The sequence below is a fragment of the Oncorhynchus masou genome, chromosome 1 (genome assembly GCF_036934945.1).
Source record: "Oncorhynchus masou masou isolate Uvic2021 chromosome 1, UVic_Omas_1.1, whole genome shotgun sequence".
NCBI classification, from domain to species: Eukaryota; Metazoa; Chordata; class Actinopteri; order Salmoniformes; family Salmonidae; genus Oncorhynchus; species Oncorhynchus masou.
The window spans coordinates 6,624,302-6,651,695 of NC_088212.1; the positions used below are offsets into that span (position 1 = coordinate 6,624,302).

Here is a 27,394-nt window from a genome sequence, read left to right on the forward strand (position 1 = left end):
GGCCTCTGGGATTAGATCTTCCAGGGTGGAGGTCCGAACAAAGGATCCGCCTCGGGAAAGTCGTAATGTTGGTATGTTGCCGTTGATTTTATATCCAATAGTTCTTCCCAACATGTTCTATTTGTGTGGTGCAGCTCTGTATTTGAACACAAAGTCCTCTGTCACTCAATTACAAGCAGAGACAGTTTCCTGCTGAGCGGCATGTTGGGAATCAATCCCTGTTGTTTGTGAATTGGACAAGGCTCCAGTACGTCACTAGTCGCTAGCTATCCTACCATCCAAGCTCCATCTGATCCTCTTGGCATACTTCCAGTCAGATCCCCCCTTTCTCTACCTCCTCCACTCCTCCTGTCCTCTCCTCCTGTCCTCTTATGATTATTTCATCATTCTAAATTCTTTATGCTGGAGTGCTGTGGATTGGAATTAACCTTGGTAGAGCTGGGAGCCGGGTTGGGTTGGGCTGAGCGTAGAGACATACATACAGACAGACACATAACCACTAGAGCTATTTGGCCGATGCGGTGTGGCTCAGTCCCGTTCCCCCGGTTGGATTCCTCTCCTCCATTAGTGCCATCTGTGCCTTTCTGCTCCTGTCTGCGAGGCCACACCAGAACCACTGGTGTTTCTCTGGGACGACCAGGGACGGTGCCCAGAGTTACCCAGAGCTCTTAGCTGGCAATGATGTGCACTTTACTCTGACTGACTGAAACCAGGGGGAGGTGGGGTTGGGGGGGGGGAGGGAGAGCAGGCAGGACGGGAGGTGGGGCAGGAAACAGCTGAAGGTACCTGCTGTCTACGTCGTATCTTCCGGACCAGCAAACAGGCGGCGCTGCTGTTGCATGTTGGGATGGAATGAACGTTTGGCGGGAAAATGTCTCGTATCAATGACTGTCTGATTTACATTTACATTTAAGTCATTTGGCAGACGCTCTTATCCAGAGCGACTTACAAATTGGACTGACCTCATAACCCTGGGAAATAATGGATGACATCTCAAGATGACGGGGCCATTGACGTTCATAGGGCCCAATCATGTGCCAGGCCTGAGTTTAAACCTTCATTTAAACCCATATTCGATCAAACTGTCCTCTTTTCTTTTCATGGGCTGGGTGGCAGCCTAGTGGTTAAGCAGTTGAGCCAGTTAATCTTAAATAGTTGCTGTTTCAAAATCCCGAGGCTGACTAGGGGAAATCTGTCAATCGTGCCCTTGAGAAAGAACCTTTACCCCAATTGTTCCTGTAAGTCGCTCTGGATAAGAGCCTCTGCTAATTTATGTAAATGTCAGATGGTTCCGCACCATCCTCAGACAATAGCTTTTATTGTTTTGGTGTAAATTCTCCTTTATGGATAAGGCCTAAAAACACAGGGTCAAATATTTGCTATGTCACATGATTGGGCCTAAACGCACAGGGTCAAAGGCCATCTAATCTGTGTGTATCCTGTGTATGTGACAAATTAACTTGAATTTGATTTGATGTTATACTCAGGCTCCCATTTTTACAGAGGACAGGAGGCTGACGTCAACCGTAAAGCTGCTAAAGTCTGTGGTTCGTACCTGTCTCCTTTACCTGTAACAGATATCTATGTCAGCGCTGGCTGTTAGCAGTGTTGCGACAGTGATATATTGGATGAGGGAGATCAGTTGGAGAACGTTTATTTTCCTGTCTCCTCTCTTGTAGTACGATCCCATGTCATGAACTAGAATGGGAGCCGATGATGAACAATCTGTAAACAGCATGACGCTGCCTGCCAGTGTCAATGTTTTTACTGCTGGCTGTAGATTGAAAGACACAGGTCTCTACAGTATAGAGTATAGAGAATATGGTTCCATTTGGAATGCACTGTTTCAGTGTTGGGATTTAATGCCCTCTATGGGGTGAACTCTACCACCCGAAGGACTCTTTTCATCGTTCTCCCTCTATGGTGTGAACTCTACCACCCGTAGGACTCTTTTCATCGTTCTCCCTCTTTGGGAGTCTTTTCCTTTTCCTAAACTAATTTACTTTTTGTATTTTTTGCAACTTTCCACTGCTTCAGAGTGATTTGAGAAACTGCAAAAAAACTGGGACACATTTTGTTACGTTTCCTAACGTTTCCCGAAAGAAAGGAACTGACAAATGAGTCACTGGTTAGAGGTGGGGTTTTAAAATGGGCTCTGAACGTTATCCACGGGTGTCTACTGAGGGCCAAGCAACTCCCGCTGGAAAGATCCCCGCCAAGGGCACCCTCTGGACTTGCCTGATAACACCAAGGACACACACTATGTTTGCCTGTTAACACCAAGGATACCCACTATGTTTGCCTGATAACACCAAGGATACCCACTATGTTTGCCTGATAACACCAAGGATACCCACTATGTTTACCTGATAACACCAAGGATACCCACTATGTTTACCTGATAACACCAAGGATACCCACTATGTTTGCCTGATAACACCAAGGACACCCACTGGACTTGCCTGATAACACCAAGGACACCCACTATGTTTGCCTGATAACACCAAGGACACACACTAGACCCCCCCCCAAAAAAAAGAAATACAAATAAAACCCAAACCAACTTCGGTTAGGAAGTGAAAATTAATGTGGTGCAATCCAAACAGAGAGACACAAAAATAAATGGCTTTGTGTTCACGTACTGAAAGTAGTCTAGCTCTTCTGACATCTATCATGTAAACTGGGACATTGGCTCTGCAGCTGTTAAATATCAGCTGTGCCGGCACAGGTGAAACTAACGACTAACTAATGAGGCGACAGGTGCAACACACCCTGACCAACAAGGATGTCCACACCTAAACAGAACCAACGATATCGATATCAAAAAAAGCCTGTAACAACGAGAGGAAATGGCCTGGCATCGTGTTGTGTTGGCTGTAGCCCTGGTGGCTTTGATTTCCCTACAGGACAGATGGCAGTGCCTATGTGGGCAGTGTGTGTCTGTGCACTGACGTGGGGCCGTGTGGACTGACAAGGGGAGGCCTTGAGTATGGGAGGATTGCTCACACTCTGGCACTCCTGCTGTCCCCCTTTTGCAGCTGCACTTCTCCCTCGTCTCCGTCTATTTTCAACTTCTTAATTTGTTCAATATGTAGCGAGAGGATGAAGCAGGAACACATGTCTAATTGGTGAGACTCCACCAGTAGATAGAGACAGAATGTGTCCAATTTGGAGGTATTTAAAGTGCTATAAGTCACTTTTGAAAAAAAAAAAAATGTTTTTACAATAAATGCCATTTTGACCTTATGCATGAAAATAAGATATTTAACTGTAATTATTATATTTACTGTAATTATTATATTTACTGTAATTATTATATTTACTGTAATTATTATATTGAACTGTAATTATTATATTTAATTGCAGCAAATAATTAAATTTTAACTTTATTTAACTAAGCAAGTCAGTTAAGAACAAATTCTTAATGACAATGACAGCCTACCCCCGGCAACGCTGGGCCAATTGTGCACCACCCTTATGGGACTCCTAATCACAGCCGGTTGGGATAAAGGTTGGAATCGAACCAGGGTCTGTAGTGACGCCTCTAGCACTGAGATGCAGCGCCTTAAACTTCTGCGCCACTCGGGAGCCTGATTTATATATGTGGCGGTTCAAAGCTAAAGGACATATTGTGACTTTTAGGTCTCTCAAGTCCTTCCAAACAAATATAAAATAGTTTTGTTTTTCCCATGTATTTCATTGTTTACCAAAATGTTTCATATAACTTATATGGAAATATCTTGTTAACTTATGTAAAAGATGAGCATCACAAAATGGCATAGTTGGCCATATGAACCAAACTCTGGGTTCTACAACTTACGGCATCCATATTCGGAGCTCTCTCAGTTGCCAGAAACTCCCTCAGTTGTGTCCATGCTAGGGACTTCCTAATATGGATTCCGTACTGCCCGTTTTCTTGGTCTCAGTCCCTCGTGTAGAAACTGAAGAGTGTAAGACAGATCCTTGGGGACTTGTAGTGTTGTTGGGGGAATCAAGCTGTTCAGAGAGATGATGAGATGCAAAATCACACACACACACACACACTCCTGGAGCCTTGACAAGGGACGAGCCAAAACTCTTGTTGACTTCTTGTTCTCTGAAGTCTGCCTGTGGGCTGCAGACCTCTGCAATATGGTGGGTCAGAGACACAAACCTTCAAACCGCCACCAAGATGGTATTTACATTGCCAGGCCAAAGCTATGGTCAGATAAGAAATCAGGCGTACACACAGGGTGATATTTTGGCAATTATTGGAGGAGATCTGTTGCCAAACTTGGGAATACTGAACACAGCGCTTGTTTTAGAACAACTTGGGAATAAATGAACTTATAACAGTTAGGATCAGCTTAAGGACACACGGTGGCTGCCTTCCAAGCACTGGGAACTTCCCCAGAGACAGGGCAAAATAGAAATAGGCCTATAACAGTTAGGATCAGGTTGATCTCCCCTTTAAATAAAGGACTAGACTTCCAATCAATGGGAACCTCCCCAGAAAGGAGAGACAGGTTAAAAAGGTCAGAGACAGGCCTGGTGATGATAGGGGCTGCAACCTTGAAGAAGAAAGGAGAGACAGGTTAAAAAGGTCAGAGACAGGCTCGGTGATGATAGAGGCTGCAACCTTAAAGAAGAAAGGAGAGACAGGTTAAAAAGGTCAGAGACAGGCTTGGTGATGATAGGGGCTGCAACCTTAAAGAAGAAAGGAGAGACAGGTTAAAAAGGTCAGAGACAGGCTCGGTGATGATAGGGGCTACAACCTTAAAGAAGAAAGGAGAGACAGGTTAAAAAGGTCAGAGACAGGCTTGGTGATGATAGGGGCTACAACCTTGAACAAGAAAATGATCTAAACCATCTGACCAAAAAATGCTCCTTATAGGACACATCACTGCACTCTATACTCCTCTGTAAACTGGTCATCTCTGTATACCCTTTGCAAGATGGATGTATATTTATAAAAACCCTCTTAGGCCTCACCGCCCTCCCCCTTATCGGAGATACCACACCTGAAATGTGGGGAGTTTCTCCCATTCTTCTCTGCAGATCCTCTCAAGCTCTGTCAGGTTGGATGGGGAGCGTCGCTGCATAGCTATTTTCTGGTCTCTCCAGAGATGTTCGATCAGGTTCAACTCCGGGCTCTGGCTGGGCCACTCAAGGACATTCAGAGACTTTTCCCCCAAAGACAGTCCTGCATTGTCCTGGCTGTGTGTTTAGGGTCGTTGTCCTGGCTGTGTTTAGGGTCATTGTCCTGGCTGTGTGTTTAGGGTCGTTGTCCTGGCTGTGTGCTTAGGGTCATTGTCCTGGCTGTGTGTTTAGGGTCATTGTCCTGGTTGTGTGTTTAGGGTCATTGTCCTGGCTGTGTTTAGGGTCGTTGTCCTGGCTGTGTCCTTAGGGTCGTTGTCCTGGCTGTGTGCTTAGGGTCGTTGTCCTGGCTGTGTCCTTAGGGTCGTTAGTCCTGGCTGTGTGTTTAGGGTCATTGTCCTGGCTGTGTGTTTAGGGTCGTTGTCCTGGCTGTGTGCTTAGGGTCGATGTCCTGGCTGTGTGTTTAGGGTCGGTGTCCTGGCTGTGTGCTTAGGGTCGTTGTCCTGGCTGTGTGCTTAGGGTCGTTGTCCTGGCTGTGTGCTTAGGGTCGTTGTCCTGGCTGTGTGTTTAGGGTCGGTGTCCTGGCTGTGTGCTTAGGGTCGTTGTCCTGGCTGTGTGCTTAGGGTCGTTGTCCTGGCTGTGTGCTTAGGGTCGTTGTCCTGGCTGTGTGTTTAGGGTCGTTGTCCTGGCTGTGTGTTTAGGGTCGTTGTCCTGGCTGTGTTTAGGGTCATTGTCCTGGCTGTGTGCTTAGGGTCGTTGTCCTGGCTGTGTGTTTAGGGTCGTTGTCCTGGCTGTGTGCTTAGGGTCGTTGTCCTGGCTGTGTGCTTAGGGTCGTTGTCCTGGCTGTGTGTTTAGGGTCGTTGTCCTGGCTGTGTGCTTAGGGTCGTTGTCCTGGCTGTGTGTTTAGGGTCGTTGTCCTGGCTGTGTGCTTAGGGTCGTTGTCCTGGCTGTGTGTTTAGGGTCGTTGTCCTGGCTGTGTGCTTAGGGTCGTTGTCCTGGCTGTGTGCTTAGGGTCGTTGTCCTGGCTGTGTGTTTAGGGTCGTTGTCCTGGCTGTGTGTTTAGGGTCGTTGTCCTGGCTGTGTTTAGGGTCATTGTCCTGGCTGTGTGCTTAGGGTCGTTGTCCTGGCTGTGTGTTTAGGGTCGTTGTCCTGGCTGTGTGCTTAGGGTCGTTGTCCTGGCTGTGTGCTTAGGGTCGTTGTCCTGGCTGTGTGTTTAGGGTCGTTGTCCTGGCTGTGTGCTTAGGGTCGTTGTCCTGGCTGTGTGTTTAGGGTCGTTGTCCTGGCTGTGTGCTTAGGGTCGTTGTCCTGGCTGTGTGTTTAGGGTCGTTGTCCTGGCTGTGTGCTTAGGGTCGTTGTCCTGGCTGTGTGCTTAGGGTCGTTGTCCTGGCTGTGTGTTTAGGGTCGTTGTCCTGGCTGTGTGCTTAGGGTCGTTGTCCTGGCTGTGTGTTTAGGGTCGTTGTCCTGGCTGTGTGCTTAGGGTCATTGTCCTGGCTGTGTTTAGGGTCGTTGTCCTGGCTGTGTGCTTAGGGTCGTTGTCCTGGCTGTGTTTAGGGTCATTGTCCTGGCTGTGTGCTTAGGGTCATTGTCCTGGCTGTGTGCTTAGGGTCGTTGTCCTGGCTGTGTGCTTAGGGTCGTTGTCCTGGCTGTGTGTTTAGGGTCGTTGTCCTGGCTGTGTGCTTAGGGTCGTTGTCCTGGCTGTGTGCTTAGGGTCGTTGTCCTGGCTGTGTGTTTAGGGTCGTTGTCCTGGCTGTGTTTAGGGTCGTTGTCCTGGCTGTGTTTAGGGTCATTGTCCTGGCTGTGTGCTTAGGGTCGTTGTCCTGGCTGTGTGCTTAGGGTCATTGTCCTGGCTGTGTGTTTAGGGTCGTTGTCCTGGCTGTGTGTTTAGGGTCGTTGTCCTGGCTGTGTGCTTAGGGTCATTGTCCTGGCTGTGTGCTTAGGGTCATTGTCCTGGCTGTGTGTTTAGGGTCGTTGTCCTGGCTGTGTGTTTAGGGTCGTTGTCCTGGCTGTGTGCTTAGGGTCGTTGTCCTGGCTGTGTGCTTAGGGTCGTTGTCCTGGCTGTGTGCTTAGGGTCGATGTCCTGGCTGTGTGTTTAGGGTCGTTGTCCTGGCTGTGTGTTTAGGGTCGTTGTCCTGGCTGTGTGCTTAGGGTCGTTGTCCTGGCTGTGTGTTTAGGGTCGTTGTCCTGGCTGTGTGTTTAGGGTCGTTGTCCTGGCTGTGTGCTTAGGGTCGTTGTCCTGGCTGTGTGTTTAGGGTCGTTGTCCTGGCTGTGTGTTTAGGGTCGTTGTCCTGGCTATGTGTTTAGGGTCGTTGTCCTGGCTGTGTGTTTAGGGTCGTTGTCCTGGCTATGTGTTTAGGGTCGTTGTCCTGGCTATGTGTTTAGGATCGTTGTCCTGGCTGTGTGTTTAGGGTCGTTGTCCTGGCTGTGTGCTTAGGGTCGTTGTCCTGGCTGTGTGTTTAGGGTCGTTGTCCTGGCTGTGTGTTTAGGGTCGTTGTCCTGGCTGTGTGCTTAGGGTCGTTGTCCTGGCTGTGTGTTTAGGGTCGTTGTCCTGGCTGTGTGCTTAGGGTCGTTGTCCTGGCTGTGTGTTTAGGGTCGTTGTCCTGGCTGTGTGTTTAGGGTCGTCCTGTCCTGGCTGTGTGTTTAGGGTCGTTGTCTGGCTGTGTGTTTAGGGTCATTGTCCTGGCTGTGTGTTTAGGGTCGTTGTCCTGGCTGTGTGCTTAGGGTCGTTGTCCTGGCTGTGTGCTTAGGGTCGTTGTCTTGGCTGTGTGTTTAGGGTCATTGTCCTGGCTGTGTGTTTAGGGTCGTTGTCCTGTTGGAAGGTGATCCTTCTGCCAGTCTGAGATCCTGAGTGCTCCGGAGCAGGTTTTCAATCAAGGACGTCTCCAAGCAGGCTGTCATGTGCCTTCTACTGAGGAGTGGCTTCCATCTGGCCACTCTACCATAATGGCCTGATTGGTGGAATGCTGTAGAGATTGTTGTCCTTCTGGAAGGTTCTCCCTACAGAGGAACTCTAGATCTTTGTCAGAGTGACCACCGCATATCTTCGTCATCCTCCCTGACCAAACTTCTTCCATTTAATAATGATGGCGGCCACAGTAGAGGGCCAATTCCTTTGTCCTCGTGGCTTGGTTTTTGCTCTGACATGCCCCTGTGAACTGTTGGACCTTTATATAGACAGGTGTGTGTCTTTCCACATCATGTCCAATCAATTGAATATACTACAAGTGGACTCCAATCAAGTCGGTAACATCTCAAGGCTGATCAATTAATGGAAACAGGATGCACCTGAGCTCAATTTCGAGTCTCGTAGCAAAGGGTCTGAATACTTATGTAAATGTCAAAAAGCCCTGTTTTAGCTTTATCATTATGGGATGTAGATTGCACAGGAATGTATTGTATTTAATCTATTTTAGAATAAAGCTGTAACGTAACTAAATATGAAATATATAATAAATATAATAATTATATAAATAATATAATAATACATCTGTATATATTTTTATATATTTTCTAAAGTATCTCAAACCTGTAGCTATGAATATTCATTTTCTATTGTACAATATATTATATTTATTTGTACACGACCACACCAGTATTTTGGTGTGAGTTGCAGTTGGATAATAATAATAATAATAATAGTAATTATATTCTATTAACCCTTTGAATCTCTTGAACATATCTGAAGATTTGCTTGACATCATTTAGAGAACTCTACTTCTCAAATTCTCCAAATGTATCTCAGTACAAACCCTAATGGAGGGGTTTTAATGGCACCTATTAATCATGAGACAGTAGCTTGGATCTCTCTCTCTCTCTCTCTCTCTCTCTCTCTCTCTCTGTCTCTCTCTGTTTTTCTCTCTCTGTCTCTCTCTCTCTCTCTCTCTCTCTCTCTCTCTCTCTCTGTCTCTCTCTGTTTTTCTCCTCTCTGTCTCTCTCTCTCTCTCTCTCTCTCTCTCTCTCTCTCTCTCTCTCTCTCTCTCTCTCTCTCTCTCTCTCTCTCTCTCTCTCTGTCTCTCTCTGTCTCTCTCTCTGTCTCTCTCTCTCCCTCTCTGTCTCTCTCTCTCTCTCCCTCTCTGTCTCTCTCTCTCTCTCTCTCTCTCTGACTACAAGGAGAGAAAAAACACCCTCCACCCCTTGTCACATCACTTCTCAATCTCCCCACCTCTGTCATCTACCAATCCATCCTTCTATCCTTCTAGTCAGTCATCCCTCCATCCATCCATCCATCCATCTGATGGAATTCCTCTGACATCCCATGCTGACATGTAGACTTTTCTATTCTATTGTTCTCCCTCTCTGTAGTCTGACGGGTGGTACCACACATCACCATCTCCCCCTCTGCATATGTGTGTGTGTGTTTTTATGTGCCTCTGTGCAACTCACACTGCCAAGAGCTCACTGGCCCAGGAAAAGGATCAGGAGAGCTGGAATGGGTCGGACCGTATTGTGCTGCACCTGTTTGACCATTAGCAACGAGGGGGAGGGGCATTGGTCTATGCATTCTTCTTATGCTGTCAGAGTGACTCAAACATTATAACTAAATCAATGGGGGGGGGGGGGTCTCCATACTATAAAAATTTTGGGAATTTCAGTCTTTGTTGATTGTTAGTTCTGAAAGATGATCTTACTGAGGCACACATACAGTGGGGAGAACAGGTATTTGATACACTGCCGATTTTGCAGGTTATCCTGCTTACAAAGCATGTAGAGATCTGTAATGTTTATCATAGGTACACTTCAACTGTGAAAGACGGAATCTAAAACAAAAATCCAGAAAATCACATTGTATGATTTTTAAGTAATTAATTTGCATTTTATTGCATGACATAGTAAGTATTTGATACATCAGAAAAGCAGAACAACTCAGTCCCCTAATAGGACCATAGTCTCAGTCCCGGAATAGGACCATAGTCTCAGTCCCCTAATAGGACCATAGTCTCAGTCCGCTAATAGGACCATAGTCTCAGTCCCCTAATAGGACCATAGTCTCAGTCCCCTAATAGGACCATAGTCTCAGTCCCCTAATAGGACCATAGTCTCAGTCCCCTAATAGGACCATAGTCTCAGTCCCGGAATAGGACCATAGTCTCAGTCCCCTGATGGGACCATAGTCTCAGTCCCGGAATAGGACCATAGTCTCAGTCCCCTAATAGGACCATAGTCTCAGTCCCAGAATAGGACCATAGTCTCAGTCCCCTAATAGGACCATAGTCTCAGTCCCAGAATAGGACCATAGTCTCAGTCCCGGAATAGGACCATAGTCTCAGTCCCCTAATAGGACCATAGTCTCAGTCCCGGAATAGGACCATAGTCTCAGTCCCAGAATAAGACCATAGTCTCAGTCCCCTAATGGGACCATAGTCTCAGTCCCGGAATAGGACCATAGTCTCAGTCCCCTAATAGGACCATAGTCTCAGTCCCCTAATAGGACCATAGTCTCAGTCCCCTAATAGGACCATAGTCTCAGTCCCAGAATAGGACCATAGTCTCAGTCCCCTAATAGGACCATAGTCTCAGTCCCCTAATAGGACCATAGTCTCAGTCCCAGAATAGGACCATAGTCTCAGTCCCGGAATAGGACCATAGTCTCAGTCCCCTAATAGGACCATAGTCTCAGTCCCAGAATAGGACCATAGTCTCAGTCCCAGAATAGGACCATAGTCTCAGTCCCCTAATAGGACCATAGTCTCAGTCCCAGAATAGGACCATAGTCTCAGTCCCGGAATAGGACCATAGTCTCAGTCCCGGAATAGGACCATAGTCTCAGTCCCGGAATAGGACCATAGTCTCAGTCCCCTAATGGGACCATAGTCTCAGTCCCCTAATAGGACCATAGTCTCAGTCCCCTAATAGGACCATAGTCTCAGTCCCCTAATAGGACCATAGTCTCAGTCCCCTAATAGGACCATAGTCTCAGTCCCCTAATAGGACCATAGTCTCAGTCCCGGAATAGGACCATAGTCTCAGTCCCCTAATAGGACCATAGTCTCAGTCCCCTAATAGGACCATAGTCTCAGTCCCCTAATAGGACCATAGTCTCAGTCCCAGAATAGGACCATAGTCTCAGTCCCCTAATAGGACCATAGTCTCAGTCCCCTAATAGGACCATAGTCTCAGTCCCAGAATAGGACCATAGTCTCAGTCCCGGAATAGGACCATAGTCTCAGTCCCCTAATAGGACCATAGTCTCAGTCCCAGAATAGGACCATAGTCTCAGTCCCAGAATAGGACCATAGTCTCAGTCCCCTAATAGGACCATAGTCTCAGTCCCAGAATAGGACCATAGTCTCAGTCCCGGAATAGGACCATAGTCTCAGTCCCGGAATAGGACCATAGTCTCAGTCCCGGAATAGGACCATAGTCTCAGTCCCGGAATAGGACCATAGTCTCAGTCCCGGAATAGGACCATAGTCTCAGTCCCAGAATAGGACCATAGTCTCAGTCCCAGAATAGGACCATAGTCTCAGTCCCAGAATAGGACCATAGTCTCAGTCCCCTAATAGGACCATAGTCTCAGTCCCGGAATAGGACCATAGTCTCAGTCCCAGAATAGGACCATAGTCTCAGTCCCCTAATAGGACCATAGTCTCAGTCCCGGAATAGGACCATAGTCTCAGTCCCAGAATAGGACCATAGTCTCAGTCCCCTAATAGGACCATAGTCTCAGTCCCAGAATAAGACCATAGTCTCAGTCCCGGAATAAGACCATAGTCTCAGTCCCCTAATAGGACCATAGTCTCAGTCCCCTAATAGGACCATAGTCTCAGTCCCCTAATAAGACCATAGTCTCAGTCCCGGAATAAGACCATAGTCTCAGTCCCAGAATAGGACCATGGTCTCAGTCCCGGAATAGGACCATAGTCTCAGTCCCCTAATAGGATCATAGTCTCAGTCCCGGAATGGGTCCATAGTCTCAGTCCCCTAATAGGACCATAGTCTCAGTCCCCTAATAGGACCATAGTCTCAGTCCCAGAATAGGACCATAGTCTCAGTCCCCTAATAGGACCATAGTCTCAGTCCCCTAATAGGACCATAGTCTCAGTCCCAGAATAGGACCATAGTCTCAGTCCCCTAATAGGACCATAGTCTCAGTCCCGGAATAGGACCATAGTCTCAGTCCCGGAATAGGAACATAGTCTCAGTCCCAGAATAGGACCATAGTCTCAGTCCCCTAATAGGACCATAGTCTCAGTCCCCTAATAAGACCATAGTCTCAGTCCCAGAATAGGACCATAGTCTCAGTCCCGGAATAGGACCATAGTCTCAGTCCCGGAATAGGACCATAGTCTCAGTCCCCTAATAGGACCATAGTCTCAGTCCCGGAATAGGACTATAGTCTCAGTCCCCTAATAGGACCATAGTCTCAGTCCCCTAATAGGACCATAGTCTCAGTCCCCTAATAGGACCATAGTCTCAGTCCCCTAATAGGACCATAGTCTCAGTCCCGGAATAGGACCATAGTCTCAGTCCCGGAATGGGACCATAGTCTCAGTCCCCTAATATGACCATAGTCTCAGTCCCGGAATAGGACCATAGTCTCAGTCCCAGAATAGGACCGTAGTCTCAGTCCCCTAATATGACCATAGTCTCAGTCCCGGAATAGGACCATAGTCTCAGTCCCAGAATAGGACCATAGCCTCAGTCCCCTAATAGGACCATAGTCTCAGTCCCAGAATAGGACCATAGTCCCAGTCCCCTAATAGGACCATAGTCTCAGTCCCCTAATAGGACCATAGTCTCAGTCCCCTAATAGGACCATAGTCTCAGTCCCCTAATAGGACCATAGTCTCAGTCCCCTAATAGGACCATAGTCTCAGTCCCCTAATAGGACCATAGTCTCAGTCCCTTAATAGGACCATAGTCTCAGTCCCAGAATAGGACCATAGTCTCAGTCCCAGAATAGGACCATAGTCTCAGTCCCCTAATAGGACCATAGTCTCAGTCCCCTAATAGGACCATAGTCTCAGTCCCGGAATAGGACCATAGTCTCAGTCCCCTAATAGGACCATAGTCTCAGTCCCGGAATAGGACCATAGTCTCAGTCCCCTAATAGGACCATAGTCTCAGTCCCGGAATAGGACCATAGTCTCAGTCCCCTAATAGGACCATAGTCTCAGTCCCAGAATAGGACCATAGTCTCAGTCCCCTAATAGGACCATAGTCTCAGTCCCCTAATAGGACCATAGTCTCAGTCCCCTAATAGGACCATAGTCTCAGTCCCGGAATAGGACCATAGTCTCAGTCCCGGAATAGGACCATAGTCTCAGTCCCGGAATAGGACCATAGTCTCAGTCCCCTAATAGGACCATAGTCTCAGTCCCGGAATAGGACCATAGTCTCAGTCCCCTAATAGGACCATAGTCTCAGTCCCAGAATAGGACCATAGTCTCAGTCCCCTAATAGGACCATAGTCTCAGTCCCCTAATAGGACCATAGTCTCAGTCCCCTAATAGGACCATAGTCTCAGTCCCGGAATAGGACCATAGTCTCAGTCCCCTAATAGGACCATAGTCTCAGTCCCCTAATAGGACCATAGTCTCAGTCCCGGAATAGGACCATAGTCTCAGTCCCGGAATAGGACCATAGTCTCAGTCCCGGAATAGGACCATAGTCTCAGTCCCCTAATAGGACCATAGTCTCAGTCCCCTAATAGGACCATAGTCTCAGTCCCGGAATAGGACCATAGTCTCAGTCCCGGAATAGGACCATAGTCTCAGTCCCGGAATAGGACCATAGTCTCAGTCCCAGAATAGGACCATAGTCTCAGTCCCCTAATAGGACCATAGTCTCAGTCCCCTAATAGGACCATAGTCTCAGTCCCGGAATAGGACCATAGTCTCAGTCCCAGAATAGGACCATAGTCTCAGTCCCCTAATAGGACCATAGTCTCAGTCCCCTAATAGGACCATAGTCCCAGTTCTCTGCTCCTGATGAGAAGCAGCTTTTGCAAAGTCCCCTTCTCGTTTTAAACCCCAGAAAATCTAGTGAATTTAGCTGCTCTGGTGTCGACGGCCAAAACAGCATCTGATGTGCCTTATTTGTTGACTGTGTGAGATTAGGCACAGAGGGTCGACATACAGGGACTTTACCATGCAGGGATAGAGCAAAGCCCGCACACATACACTATGCGAGCGGGTACGCACACTCGATGTCAAAGAGAGAAAACAAGGATGATTCTATTTTTTTGTCTAAACTCCAGTTCTATTCCAAACATAATTTAGCAAGCACAATCCAAGTTTGGATCAGCTAACTGCTGTGGCGACCCACTTGCAATGTTGAACCATGGCAACAATGACCACGGAGTGGCTGTCGGACTCAACAGTGTAGGAACACAGCAACGGTCTCTGACCTTTCGTGGTATTTGGGTGCAGTTTTTGGATGCTCGCAACAAATCAGTCATTGCATTGGCATCTGCCCGGTTAGTGCATCCAATGTCAGGGTTGGCCTTTTTTCTCTGTGTGTTTGGAGGGAGGGGGGAGAGAGAGAGAGAGGGGAGAGGGAGAGGGAGAGAGAGAAGGTGGGCTCGGCACAGTGTCAGTGTTGTGTTTCAGTCTTTGGCAGATTGGGGGGGGTTAGAGCTCCCACTTGGTGTCTGTATATTAGCTGGGTTAGAGCTCTCTCTCTTGGTGTCTGTATATTAGCTGGGTTAGAGCTCTCTCTCTTGGTGTCTGTATATTAGCTGGGGTAGAGCTCTCTCTCTTGGTGTCTGTATATTAGCTGGGGTAGAGCTCTCTCTCTTGGTGTCTGTATATTAGCTGGGTTAGAGCTCTCTCTCTCTCTCTCTTGGTGTCTGTATATTAGCTGGGTTAGAGCTCTCTCTCTAACTCTTGGTGTCTGTATATTAGCTGGGGTAGAGCTCTCTCTCTCTCTTGGTGTCTGTATATTAGCTGGGTTAGAGCTCTCTCTCTCTCTTGGTTTCTGTAAATTAGCTGGGGTAGAGCTCTCTCTCTTGGTGTCTGTATATTAGCTGGGTTAGAGCTCTCTCTCTCTCTTGGTGTCTGTATATTAGCTGGGGTAGAGCTCTCTCTCTCTTGGTGTCTGTATATTAGCTGGGTTAGAGCTCTCTCTCTCTTGGTGTCTGTATATTAGCTGGGGTAGAGCTCTCTCTCTCTTGGTGTCTGTATATTAGCTGGGTTAGAGCTCTCTCTCTCTTGGTGTCTGTATATTAGCTGGGTTAGAGCTCTCTCTCTCTTGGTGTCGGTATATTAGCTGGGTTAGAGCTCTCTCTCTTGGTGTCTGTATATTAGCTGGGTTAGAGCTCTCTCTCTTGGTGTCTGTATATTAGCTGGGTTAGAGCTCTCTCTCTCTCTTGGTGTCTGTATATTAGCTGGGTTAGAGCTCTCTCTCTCTCTTGGTGTCTGTATATTAGCTGGGTTAGAGCTCTCTCTCTCTCTCTTGGTGTCGGTATATTAGCTGGGTTAGAGCTCTCTCTCTTGGTGTCTGTATATTAGCTGGGTTAGAGCTCTCTCTCTTGGTGTCTGTATATTAGCTGGGTTAGAGCTCTCTCTCTCTTGGTGTCTGTATATTAGCTGGGTTAGAGCTCTCTCTCTTGGTGTCTGTATATTAGCTGGGTTAGAGCTCTCTCTCTCTCTTGGTGTCTGTATATTAGCTGGGTTAGAGCTCTCTCTCTTGGTGTCTGTATATTAGTTGGGTTAGAGCTCCCACTTGGTGTCTGTATATTAGCTGGGGTAGAGCTCTCTCTCTTGGTGTCTGTATATTAGCTGGGCTAGAGCTCTCTCTCTTGGTGTCTGTATATTAGCTGGGGTGGAGCTCTCTCTCTCTCTTGGTGTCTGTATATTAGCTGGGTTAGAGCTCTCTCTCTTGGTGTCTGTATATTAGCTGGGTTAGAGCTCTCTCTCTTGGTGTCTGTATATTAGCTGGGTTAGAGCTCTCTCTCTTGGTGTCTGTATATTAGCTGGGTTAGAGCTCTATCTCTTGGTGTCTGTATATTAGCTGGGTTAGAGCTCTCTCTCTTGGTGTCTGTATATTAGCTGGGGTAGAGCTCTCTCTCTCTCTTGGTGTCTGTATATTAGCTGGGATAGAGCTCTCTCTCTTGGTGTCTGTATATTAGCTGGGTTAGAGCTCTCTCTCTTGGTGTCTGTATATTAGCTGGGTTAGAGCTCTCTCTCTCTTGGTGTCTGTATATTAGCTGGGTTAGAGCTCTCTCTCTCTTGGTGTCTGTATATTAGCTGGGTTAGAGCTCTCTCTCTTGGTGTCTGTATATTAGCTGGGTTAGAGCTCTCTCTCTCTTGGTGTCTGTATATTAGCTGGGTTAGAGCTCTCTCTCTCTCTCTTGGTGTCTGTATATTAGCTGGGTTAGAGCTCTCTCTCTCTCTTGGTGTCTGTATATTAGCTGGGTTAGAGCTCTCTCTCTTGGTGTCTGTATATTAGCTGGGTTAGAGCTCTCTTGGTGTCTGTATCTTAGGTGTCTGTCTGTATATTAGCTGGGTTAGAGCTCTCTCTCTCTTGGTGTCTGTATATTAGCTGGGTTAGAGCTCTCTCTCTTGGTGTCTGTATATTAGCTGGGTTAGAGTCTGTATATTAGCTCTCTCTCTCTCTTGGTGTCTGTATATTAGCTGGGTTAGAGCTCTCTCTCTTGGTGTCTGTATATTAGCTGGGTTAGAGCTCTCTCTTGGTGTCTGTATATTAGCTGGGTTAGAGCTCTCTCTCTCTTGGTGTCTGTATATTAGCTGGGTTAGAGCTCTCTCTCTTGGTGTCTGTATATTAGCTAGCTGGGTTAGAGCTCTCTCTTGGTGTCTGTATATTAGCTGGGTTAGAGCTCTCTCTCTCTCTTGGTGTCTGTATATTAGCTGGGTTAGAGCTCTCTCTCTTGGTGTCTGTATATTAGCTGGGTTAGAGCTCTCTCTCTTGGTGTCTGTATATTAGCTGGGTTAGAGCTCTCTCTCTCTTGGTGTCTGTATATTAGCTGGGTTAGAGCTCTCTCTCTCTCTTGGTGTCTGTATATTAGCTGGGTTAGAGCTCTCTCTCTTGGTGTCTGTATATTAGCTGGGTAGAGCTCTCTCTCTCTTGGTGTCTGTATATTAGCTGGGTTAGAGCTCTCTTGGTGTCTGTATATTAGCTCTCTCTCTTGGTGTCTGTATATTAGCTGGGTTAGAGCTCTCTCTCTTGGTGTCTGTATATTAGCTGGGTTAGAGCTCTCTCTCTCTCTTGGTGTCTGTATATTAGCTGGGGTAGAGCTCTCTCTCTCTTGGTGTCTGTATATTAGCTGGGTTAGAGCTCTCTCTCTTGGTGTCTGTATATTAGCTGGGCTCTCTCTTGGTGTCTGTATATTAGCTGGGTTAGAGCTCTCTCTTGGTGTCTAGAGCTAGAGCTCTCTCTCTTGGTGTCTGTATATTAGCTGGGTTAGAGCTCTCTCTCTCTTGGTGTCTGTATATTAGCTGGGGTACAGCTCTCTCTCCCTTGGTGTCTGTATATTAGCTGGGTAGAGCTCTCTCTCTCTCTTGGTGTCTGTATATTAGCTGGGTTAGAGCTCTCTCTCTTGGTGTCGGTATATTAGCTGGGTTAGAGCTCTCTCTCTTGGTGTCTGTATATTAGCTGGGGTAGAGCTCTCTCTCTTGGTGTCTGTATATTAGCTGGGTAGAGCTCTCTCTCTCTTGTGTGTATATTAGCTGTTAGAGCTCTCTCTCTCTTGGTGTCTGTATATTAGCTGGGTTAGAGCTCTCTCTCTTGGTGTCGGTATATTAGCGGGGTTAGAGCTCTCTCTCTTGGTGTCTGTATATTAGCTGGGTTAGAGCTCTCTCTCTTGGTGTCTGTATATTAGCTGGGTTAGAGCTCTCTCTCTCTCTTGGTGTCTGTATATTAGCTGGGTTAGAGCTCTCTCTCTCTTGGTGTCTGTATATTAGCTGGGTTAGAGCTCTCTCTCTCTCTCTTGGTGTCTGTATATTAGCTGGGTTAGAGCTCTCTCTCTTGGTGTCTGTATATTAGCTGGGTTAGAGCTCTCTCTCTTGGTGTCTGTATATTAGCTGGGTTAGAGCTCTCTCTCTCTTGGTGTCTGTATATTAGCTGGGTTAGAGCTCTCTCTCTTGGTGTCTGTATATTAGCTCTTGGTGTCTGTATATTAGCTGGGTTAGAGCTCTCTCTCTCTCTTGGTGTCTGTATATTAGCTGGGTTAGAGCTCTCTCTCTTGGTGTCTGTATATTAGTTGGGTTAGAGCTCCCACTTGGTGTCTGTATATTAGCTGGGGTAGAGCTCTCTCTCTTGGTGTCTGTATATTAGCTGGGTTAGAGCTCTCTCTCTTGGTGTCTGTATATTAGCTGGGTTAGAGCTCTCTCTCTCTTGGTGTCTGTATATTAGCTGGGTTAGAGCTCTCTCTCTCTCTTGGTGTCTGTATATTAGCTGGGTTAGAGCTCTCTCTCTCTCTTGGTGTCTGTATATTAGCTGGGTTAGAGCTCTCTCTCTTGGTGTCTGTATATTAGCTGGGTTAGAGCTCTCTCTCTTGGTGTCTGTATATTAGCTGGGTTAGAGCTCTCTCTCTCTTGGTGTCTGTATATTAGCTGGGTTAGAGCTCTCTCTCTTGGTGTCTGTATATTAGCTGGGTTAGAGCTCTCTCTTGGTGTCTGTATATTAGCTGGGTTAGAGCTCTCTCTCTTGGTGTCTGTATATTAGCTGGGTTAGAGCTCCCTCTTGGTGTCTGTATATTAGCTGGGTTAGAGCTCTCTCTCTCTTGGTGTCTGTATATTAGCTGGGTTAGAGCTCTCTCTTGGTGTCTGTATATTAGCTGGGTATATTAGTTAGGAGCTGGGTTAGAGCTCTCTCTTGGTGTCTGTATATTAGCTGGGTTAGAGCTCTCTCTCTTGGTGTCTGTATATTAGCTGGGTAGAGCTCTCTCTTGGTGTCTGTATATTAGCTGGTAGAGTCTTGGTGTCTGTATATTAGCTGGGTTAGAGCTCTCTCTCTTGGTGTCTGTATATTAGCTGGGTTAGAGCTCTTTCTCTTGGTGTCTGTATATTAGCTGGGTTAGAGCTCTCTCTCTCTTGGTGTCTGTATATTAGCTGGGTTAGAGCTCTCTCTCTTGGTGTCTGTATATTAGCTGGGTTAGAGCTCTCTCTCTTGGTGTCTGTATATTAGCTGGGGTAGAGCTCTCTCTCTCTCTCTTGGTGTCTGTATATTAGCTGGGTTAGAGCTCTCTCTCTCTCTCTTGGTGTCTGTATATTAGCTGGGTTAGAGCTCTCTCTCTCTTGGTGTCTGTATATTAGCTGGGTTAGAGCTCTCTCTCTCTTGGTGTCTGTATATTAGCTGGGTTAGAGCTCTCTCTCTCTTGGTGTCTGTATATTAGCTGGGTTAGAGCTCTCTCTCTCTTGGTGTCTGTATATTATTAGAGCTGGTGTCTGTATATTAGCTGGGTTAGAGCTCTCTCTTGGTGTCTGTATATTAGCTGGGTTAGAGCTCTCTCTCTCTTGGTGTCTGTATATTAGCTGGGGTAGATCTCTCTCTCTCTTGGTGTCTGTATATTAGCTGGGTAGAGCTCTCTCTCTCTCTCTTGGTGTCTGTATATTAGCTGGGTTAGAGCTCTCTCTCTTGGTGTCTGTATATTAGCTGGGTTAGAGCTCTCTCTCTTGGTGTCTGTATATTAGCTGGGTTAGAGCTCTCTCTCTTGGTGTCTGTATATTAGCTGGGTTAGAGCTCTCTCTCTTGGTGTCTGTATATTAGCTGGGTTAGAGCTCTCTCTCTCTCTTGGTGTCTGTATATTAGCTGGGTTAGAGCTCTCTCTCTCTTGGTGTCTGTATATTAGCTGGGTTAGAGCTCTCTCTCTCTTGGTGTCTGTATATTAGCTGGGTTAGAGCTCTCTCTCTTGGTGTCTGTATATTAGCTGGGTTAGAGCTCTCTCTTGGTGTCTGTATATTAGCTGGGTTAGAGCTTGGTGTCTGTATATTCTCTCTCTCTTGGTGTCTGTATATTAGCTGGGTTAGAGCTCTCTCTCTTGGTGTCTGTATATTAGCTGGGTTAGAGCTCCCTCTTGGTGTCTGTATATTAGCTGGGTTAGAGCTCTCTCTCTGTATATTAGCTCTCTCTTGGTGTCTGTATATTAGCTGGGCTAGAGCTCTCTCTCTTGGTGTCTGTATATTAGCTGGGGTAGAGCTCTCTCTCTTGGTGTCTGTATATTAGCTGGGCTAGAGCTCTCTCTCTTGGTGTCTGTATATTAGCTGGGGTAGAGCTCTCTCTCTCTCTTGGTGTCTGTATATTAGCTGGGTTAGAGCTCTCTCTCTTGGTGTCTGTATATTAGCTGGGTTAGAGCTCTTTCTCTTGGTGTCTGTATTTTAGCTGGGTTAGAGCTCTCTCTCTCTCTTGGTGTCTGTATATTAGCTGGGTTAGAGCTCTCTCTCTTGGTGTCTGTATATTAGCTGGGTTAGAGCTCTCTCTCTTGGTGTCTGTATATTAGCTGGGTTAGAGCTCTCTCTCTCTCTTGGTGTCTGTATATTAGCTGGGTTAGAGCTCTCTCTCTCTCTCTTGGTGTCTGTATATTAGCTGGGTTAGAGCTCTCTCTCTCTTGGTGTCTGTATATTAGCTTAGCTTGGTGTCTGTATATTAGCTGGGTTAGAGCTCTCTCTCTTGGTGTCTGTATATTAGCTGGGTTAGAGCTCTCTCTCTCTTGGTGTCTGTATATTAGCTGGGTTAGAGCTCTCTCTCTTGGTGTCTGTATATTAGCTGGGGTAGAGCTCTCTCTCTCTTGGTGTCTGTATATTAGCTGGGTTAGAGCTCTCTCTCTTGGTGTCTGTATATTAGCTCTCTCTCTTGGTGTCTGTATATTAGCTGGGGTAGAGCTCTCTCTCCCTTGGTGTCTGTATATTAGCTGGGTTAGAGCTCTGGGTTAGAGCTCTCTCTCTTGGTGTCTGTATATTAGCTGGGTTAGAGCTCTCTCTCTTGGTGTCGGTATATTAGCTGGGTTAGAGCTCTCTCTCTTGGTGTCTGTATATTAGCTGGGTTAGAGCTCTCTCTTGGTGTCTGTATATTAGCTCTCTTGGTGTCTGTATATTAGCTGGGTTCTCTTGGTGTCTGTATATTAGCTGGGTTAGAGCTCTCTCTCTCTTGGTGTCTCTCTCTTGGTGTCTGTATATTAGCTGGGTTAGAGCTCTCTCTCTCTCTCTTGGTGTCTGTATATTAGCTGGGTTAGAGCTTGGTGTCTGTATATTCTCTCTCTTGGTGACTGTATATTAGCTGGGTTAGAGCTCTCTCTCTCCCTTGGTGTCGGTATATTAGCTGGGTTAGAGCTCTCTCTCTTGGTGTCTGTATATTAGCTGGGTTAGAGCTCTCTCTCTTTGTGTCTGTATATTAGCTGGGTTAGAGCTCTCTCTCTCTCTTGGTGTCTGTATATTAGCTGGGTTAGAGCTCTCTCTCTTGGTGTCTGTATATTCTCTCTCTTGGTGTCTGTATATTAGCTGGGTTAGAGCTCTCTCTCTCTCTTGGTGTCTGTATATTAGCTGGGTTAGAGCTCTCTCTCTCTTGGTGTCTGTATATTAGCTGGGTTAGAGCTCCCACTTGGTGTCTGTATATTAGCTGGGTTAGAGCTCTCTCTCTCTCTTGGTGTCTGTATATTAGCTGGGTTAGAGCTCTCTCTCTCTTGGTGTCTGTATATTAGCTGGGTTAGAGCTCTCTCTTGGTGTCTGTATATTAGCTGGGTTAGAGCTCTCTCTCTTGGTGTCTGTATATTAGCTGGGGTAGAGCTCTCTCTCTTGGTGTCTGTATATTCTTGGTGTCTGTATATTAGCTGGGTTAGAGCTCTCTCTCTTGGTGTCTGTATATTAGCTGGGTTAGAGCTCTCTCTTGGTGTCTCTTGGTGTCTGTATATTAGCTGGGTTAGAGCTCTCTCTCTTGGTGTCTGTATATTAGCTGGGTTAGAGCTCTCTCTCTTGGTGTCTGTATATTAGCTGGGTTAGAGCTCTCTCTCTCTTGGTGTCTGTATATTAGCTGGGTTAGAGCTCTCTCTTGGTGTCTGTATATTAGCTGGGTTCTCCCTCTTGGTGTCTGTATATTAGCTGGGTTAGAGCTCTCTCTCTCTCTTGGTGTCTGTATATTAGCTGGGTTAGAGCTCTCTCTTGGTGTCTGTATATTAGCTAGAGCTCTCTCTCTCTTGGTGTCTGTATATTAGCTGGGTTAGAGCTCTCTCTCTCTTGGTGTCTGTATATTAGCTGGGTTAGAGCTCCCACTTGGTGTCTGTATATTAGCTGGGTTAGAGCTCTCTCTCTTGGTGTCTGTATATTAGCTGGGTTAGAGTCTGTATATTAGCTCTCTCTCTCTCTTGGTGTCTTTATATTAGCTGGGGTAGAGCTCTCTCTCTCTCTTGGTGTCTGTATATTAGCTGGGTTAGAGCTCTCTCTCTTGGTGTCTGTATATTAGCTGGGTTAGAGCTCCCACTTGGTGTCTGTATATTAGCTGGGTTAGAGCTCTCTCTCTTGGTGTCTGTATATTAGCTGGGTTAGAGCTCTCTCTCTTGGTGTCTGTATATTAGCTGGGTTAGAGCTCTCTCTCTCTCTTGGTATGTGTATATTAGCTTGGTTAGAGCTCTCTCTCTCTCTTGGTGTCTGTATATTAGCTGGGTTAGAGCTCTCTCTCTCTCTTGGTGTCGGTATATTAGCTGGGTTAGAGCTCTCTCTCTTGGTGTCTGTATATTAGCTGTGTTAGAGCTCTCTCTCTTGGTGTCTGTATATTAGCTGGGTTAGAGTCTGTATATTCTCTCTCTCTCTTGGTGTCTGTATATTAGCTGGGTTAGAGCTCTCTCTCTTGGTGTCTGTATATTAGCTGGGTTAGAGCTCTCTCTCTTGGTGTCTGTATATTAGCTGGGTTAGAGCTCTCTCTCTCTTGGTGTCTGTATATTAGCTGGGTTAGAGCTCTCTCTCTTGGTGTCTGTATATTAGCTGGGTTAGAGCTCTCTCTCTTGGTGTCTGTATATTAGCTGGGTTAGAGCTCTCTCTCTTGGTGTCTGTATATTAGCTGGGTTAGAGCTCTCTCTCTCTTGGTGTCTGTATATTAGCTGGGTTAGAGCTCTCTCTCTTGGTGACTGTATATTAGCTGGGTAAGAGCTCTCTCTCTCTTGGTGTCTATATATTAGCTGGGTTAGAGCTCTCTCTCTCTTGGTGTCTGTATATTAGCTGGGTTAGAGCTCTCTCTCTCTTGGTGTCTGTATATTAGCTGGGTTAGAGCTCTCTCTCTTGGTGTAGGTATATTAGCTGGGTTAGAGCTCTCTTGGTGTCTGTATATTAGCTGGGTTAGAGCTCTCTCTCTTGGTGTAGGTATATTAGCTGGGTTAGAGCTCTCTTGGTGTCTGTATATTAGCTGGGTTAGAGCTCTCTCTCTCTTGGTGCCAGTGAGAGCTGAAGCCATACCACTGTACTGTTTCCCTCCCAGCCATGACAGCCGTTCCTCTGGACCATCTGTAATCCACACAAGTGTTGAGGTTAATTCTAATTCTATAATTTAGCATATATTTTCTAAAACTTCTCTATATACTGTAGAGTATAATTTTTAAGTTATTAAAACAAATGATTTATTTTTTAATTTAAACCACTTCCTGAATTGAGTGACTTTAATGAGAATTTAATTTAATTTAATTGGGGCGGCAGGGTAGCCTAGTGGTTAGAGTGTAGAGGGGGCAGGTAGCCTAGTGGTTAGAGTGTAGGGGTGGCAGGGTAGCCTAGTGGTTAGAGTTTAGAGGGGGCAGGTAGCCTAGTGGTTAGAGTGTAGAGGCGGCAGGGTAGCCTAGTGGTTAGAGTGTAGAGGTGGCAGCGTAGCCTCCTAGGCCGTCATTGGAAATAAGAATTTGTTCTTAACTGACTTGCCTAGTTAAATAAAGGTCAAATAAAAAATAAACAACCCTGGTCCGTGTTACCCAATGCTTCCCTATACCTATCCCTTAGTGTGATGACCTCCACCGTCAGGGGTCTTCAGACAATGTTGTTGTGGCGGGCAGGTTGGTGGCATGTGAAGGAATAACAGTTGTGAGTGATTTGTGAATGAGTTGTGAGTTGTGAGTGAGTCCTCACAATATGCACTATACACTCTGTTACAATATGTATGATATTTTCTTAACTGGTATATTATGTATTTAAATGTATATTAAGACATAGGTTGACAATATTACTTTTATAAAGTACAACGCAAAAAAAATGTGTTTGTAATCTTTCTGATAGGTGAAATTGTATTTAATACATTTGTTTTTAATTAAACATACAAAAATAAAAAAAATACAGTTATGTTTCTGATGAAAGAAAGTATTTCAATTTATATATATTATGTTGTAATTTGTTGCAGAAATAACTACAAAATTGTACTTATGTAGACTTGGAAATGTAGAGAGCATTCAGAGAGCATTCAGAGAGCATTCAGAGAGCATTCAGAGAGCATTCAGAGAGTATTCAGAGAGCATTCAGAGAGTATTCAGAGAGCATTCAGAGAGTATTCAGAGAGCATTCAGAGAGCATTCAGAGAGTATTCAGAGAGCATTCTGAGAGCATTCAGAGAGCATTCAGAGAGCATTCAGAGAGCATTCAGAGAGTATTCAGAGAGCATTCAGAGAGTATTCAGAGAGTATTCAGAGAGTATTCAGAGAGCATTCAGAGAGCATTCAGAGAGTATTCAGAGAGCATTCTGAGAGCATTCAGAGAGCATTCAGAGAGCATTCAGAGAGCATTCAGAGAGTATTCAGAGAGCATTCAGAGAGTATTCAGAGAGTATTCAGAGAGTATGCTGTCTGCAATAATAGTGTTGAACAGAATTTTATTTTTGGACTACTCTCCTCTCTGTACCCCACACAAAAAAAATTGGTAAGGTCCCTCAGTCCAGCAGGGATTTTAAAACACAGATTCAACCACAATGTCTAGGGAGGTTTTTCAATGCCTTGCAAAGAAGGGCACCTATTGGTAGATGGGTAAAAATATAAATAACAGACATTGAATATCCCTTTGAGCAAGGTTGAAGTTATTAATTACAGTTTGGATGGTGTATCAATAAATGGCTGAGATAGGAGAAAACTGAGGATGGATCTACAACAATACTAACCTAAATGACAGAGTGAAAAGAGGGAAAACCTGGTTCAGTTTGCTTTCCACCAGACACTGGGAGATGAATTCACCTTTCAGCAGGACAATAACCTAAAACAACAAGGCCAAATCTACACTGGAGTTGCTGACCAAGAAGACAGTGAATGTTCCTGAGTGTCTGAGTTACAGTTTTGATTTAAATCTACTTGAAAGTCTATCGCAAGATTTGAAAATGTTTGTCTAGCAATGATCAACAATACATTTGACAGAACTTGAAGAATTTAGAAAAGAACAAATGGACAAATGTTACACAAGGTGCTTCTAAAAAAGGATTGACTTCAGGGGTGTGAATACTTGTGAAAATTTGATATTTCTGTATTTTATTTGCAAACATGTCTAAAACAACAAAAACAATCTTACTTTGTCATTATGGGGTTATTGTGTGTAGATGGTTAGAAGAGGAAAAAACATTGAGTTAATCCATTTTGAAATCTGGCAAATCATAGCAAAATGTTAACTAAGTCAAAGGGGTATGAATACCTTATGAAGTATTTTATAGTACTTTATTAACATATACAATATTTCATGTTCCTATGCTGCAACAACTAGATTTACTTCAAATGTATTTTTATTTTTTTTGGTGGGAAAATATTTAAGTTAGAGTAATATTAGTTGTAACAAATATTACAATGATTTATGAGTGTTCATTTTTTATAAATAACTTATTTCAATAGTGACGAATGTACTGTACTGCAATTTTGGAGTCTAATGCCATTTCTCATTCTTTCTCATTTCAGGGGAAATGTATTAATTTCAGCCGACTGCAGAACCGTTAGAGGACAAAGAATATACTCTACAATGATTACTGTTCTCTTGGTTATTAGCAAAATATTTTTTTTAAGATATAAAAATACCCCAAAAAATCCCCAAAACCACAATCCATTTGCTTCACTCTATATCTTCTCCATGATATCTCCTGTTTTCTCAAAAAATCATACTCATAAAAACATTTACATTTTTCCATCCATCAATAACGGCGACATATAAACTTCATATTTTTCCACTTGTCGTATTTTTAAAAATAAAATATTTTTTTAAAAAAAGTTGTATTTTCTTTCACAAGAAGCCAAAGTGAATAAAAGTACTGGACAAAATGGCCGCTCGGAACCAGATTTTTTTTTTGTAAAAAAAAAAAATTGCACCAAACGATTAAACATATTCTGACCATATTCTTCTGTAGAAAAACCTTATTTCATGGGCACAGACGGAAGTTATCTAAAAAAAATTTTTTTTTAAAAGCACAGCGAGCGAGAGAGAGAGCAAGACTGCCTTTAGTGTGGCAGTATGAATACTCCCAGCAGGCCTCGACACACAGTGCACAAGTCCATCGCCTCTTGGCAACGTCTCGTCACCAATCCTCTCCAACTCCTCTCCCTCCACTATCGTTTGAAAGATGCCCGGCGGGACCCCCTATGAACGTATATCCTGTCATTTTAACACTGAGAAGCGCACACGCATGATAAACTGTAGACAGGCAGGATGCCCTAAGGTATTGGAAGCAGTAGCTAAGACATTTACCCTTTAGTTTTGTGAAGACACCTTTCTTTCATTATGCACTGGGGACAAGGGGAGTTACTAGAGCGTTATCCCACCCGCGGGCCGGGCCGGGACAGGACAGCCCCTCTGACCAGACCATCTCAACACTTTTCATCAGACTAGGTTTAGGGGATAGGCTGCCTGAAGCTCCTGACATGGTGCTTGGCTGTGTTCCCCTCGGTTTTGATGCAATCTGCTGTATGCTCACTAAGGCGTACAACATCACAACCCAATAAACATGACAGTCAGTCAGTTGAAGAGTTTTAAAATATAGATACAGCTGTCTCCAATGTCACTGCTACCCTTCCCCTCTGTTTCCAATGTCACTGCTACCCTTCCCCTCTGTCTCCAATGTCACTGCTACCCTTCCCGTCTGTCTCCAATGTCACTGCTACCCTTCCCATATGTTTCCAATGTCACTGCTACCCTTCCTGCTACCCTTCCCGTCTGTCTCCAATGTCACTGCTACCCTTCCCATATGTTTCCAATGTCACTGCTACCCTTCCCATATGTTTCCAATGTCACTGCTACCCTTCCCATATGTTTCCAATGTCACTGCTACCCTTCCCGTCTGTCTCCAATGTCACTGCTACCCTTCCCGTCTGTCTCCAATGTCACTGCTACCCTTCCCCTCTGTCTCCAATGTCACTGCTACCCTTCCCGTCTGTCTCCAATGTCACTGCTACCCTTCCCCTCTGTCTCCAATGTCACTGCTACCCTTCCCCTCTGTC

General features: G+C 45.4%; 1 long non-coding RNA gene across 1 annotated transcript; it reads left to right on the forward strand.

Annotated features, from left to right (window-relative positions):
- The first annotated feature begins 1,492 nt into the window (after positions 1–1,492).
- LOC135510793 (uncharacterized) lies at positions 1,493–26,296 on the forward strand. Its single transcript, XR_010451165.1, has 2 exons — positions 1,493–1,547; positions 25,865–26,296. It is a non-coding gene; the product is annotated as an uncharacterized LOC135510793 (long non-coding RNA).
- The last annotated feature ends 1,098 nt before the right edge of the window (positions 26,297–27,394 follow it).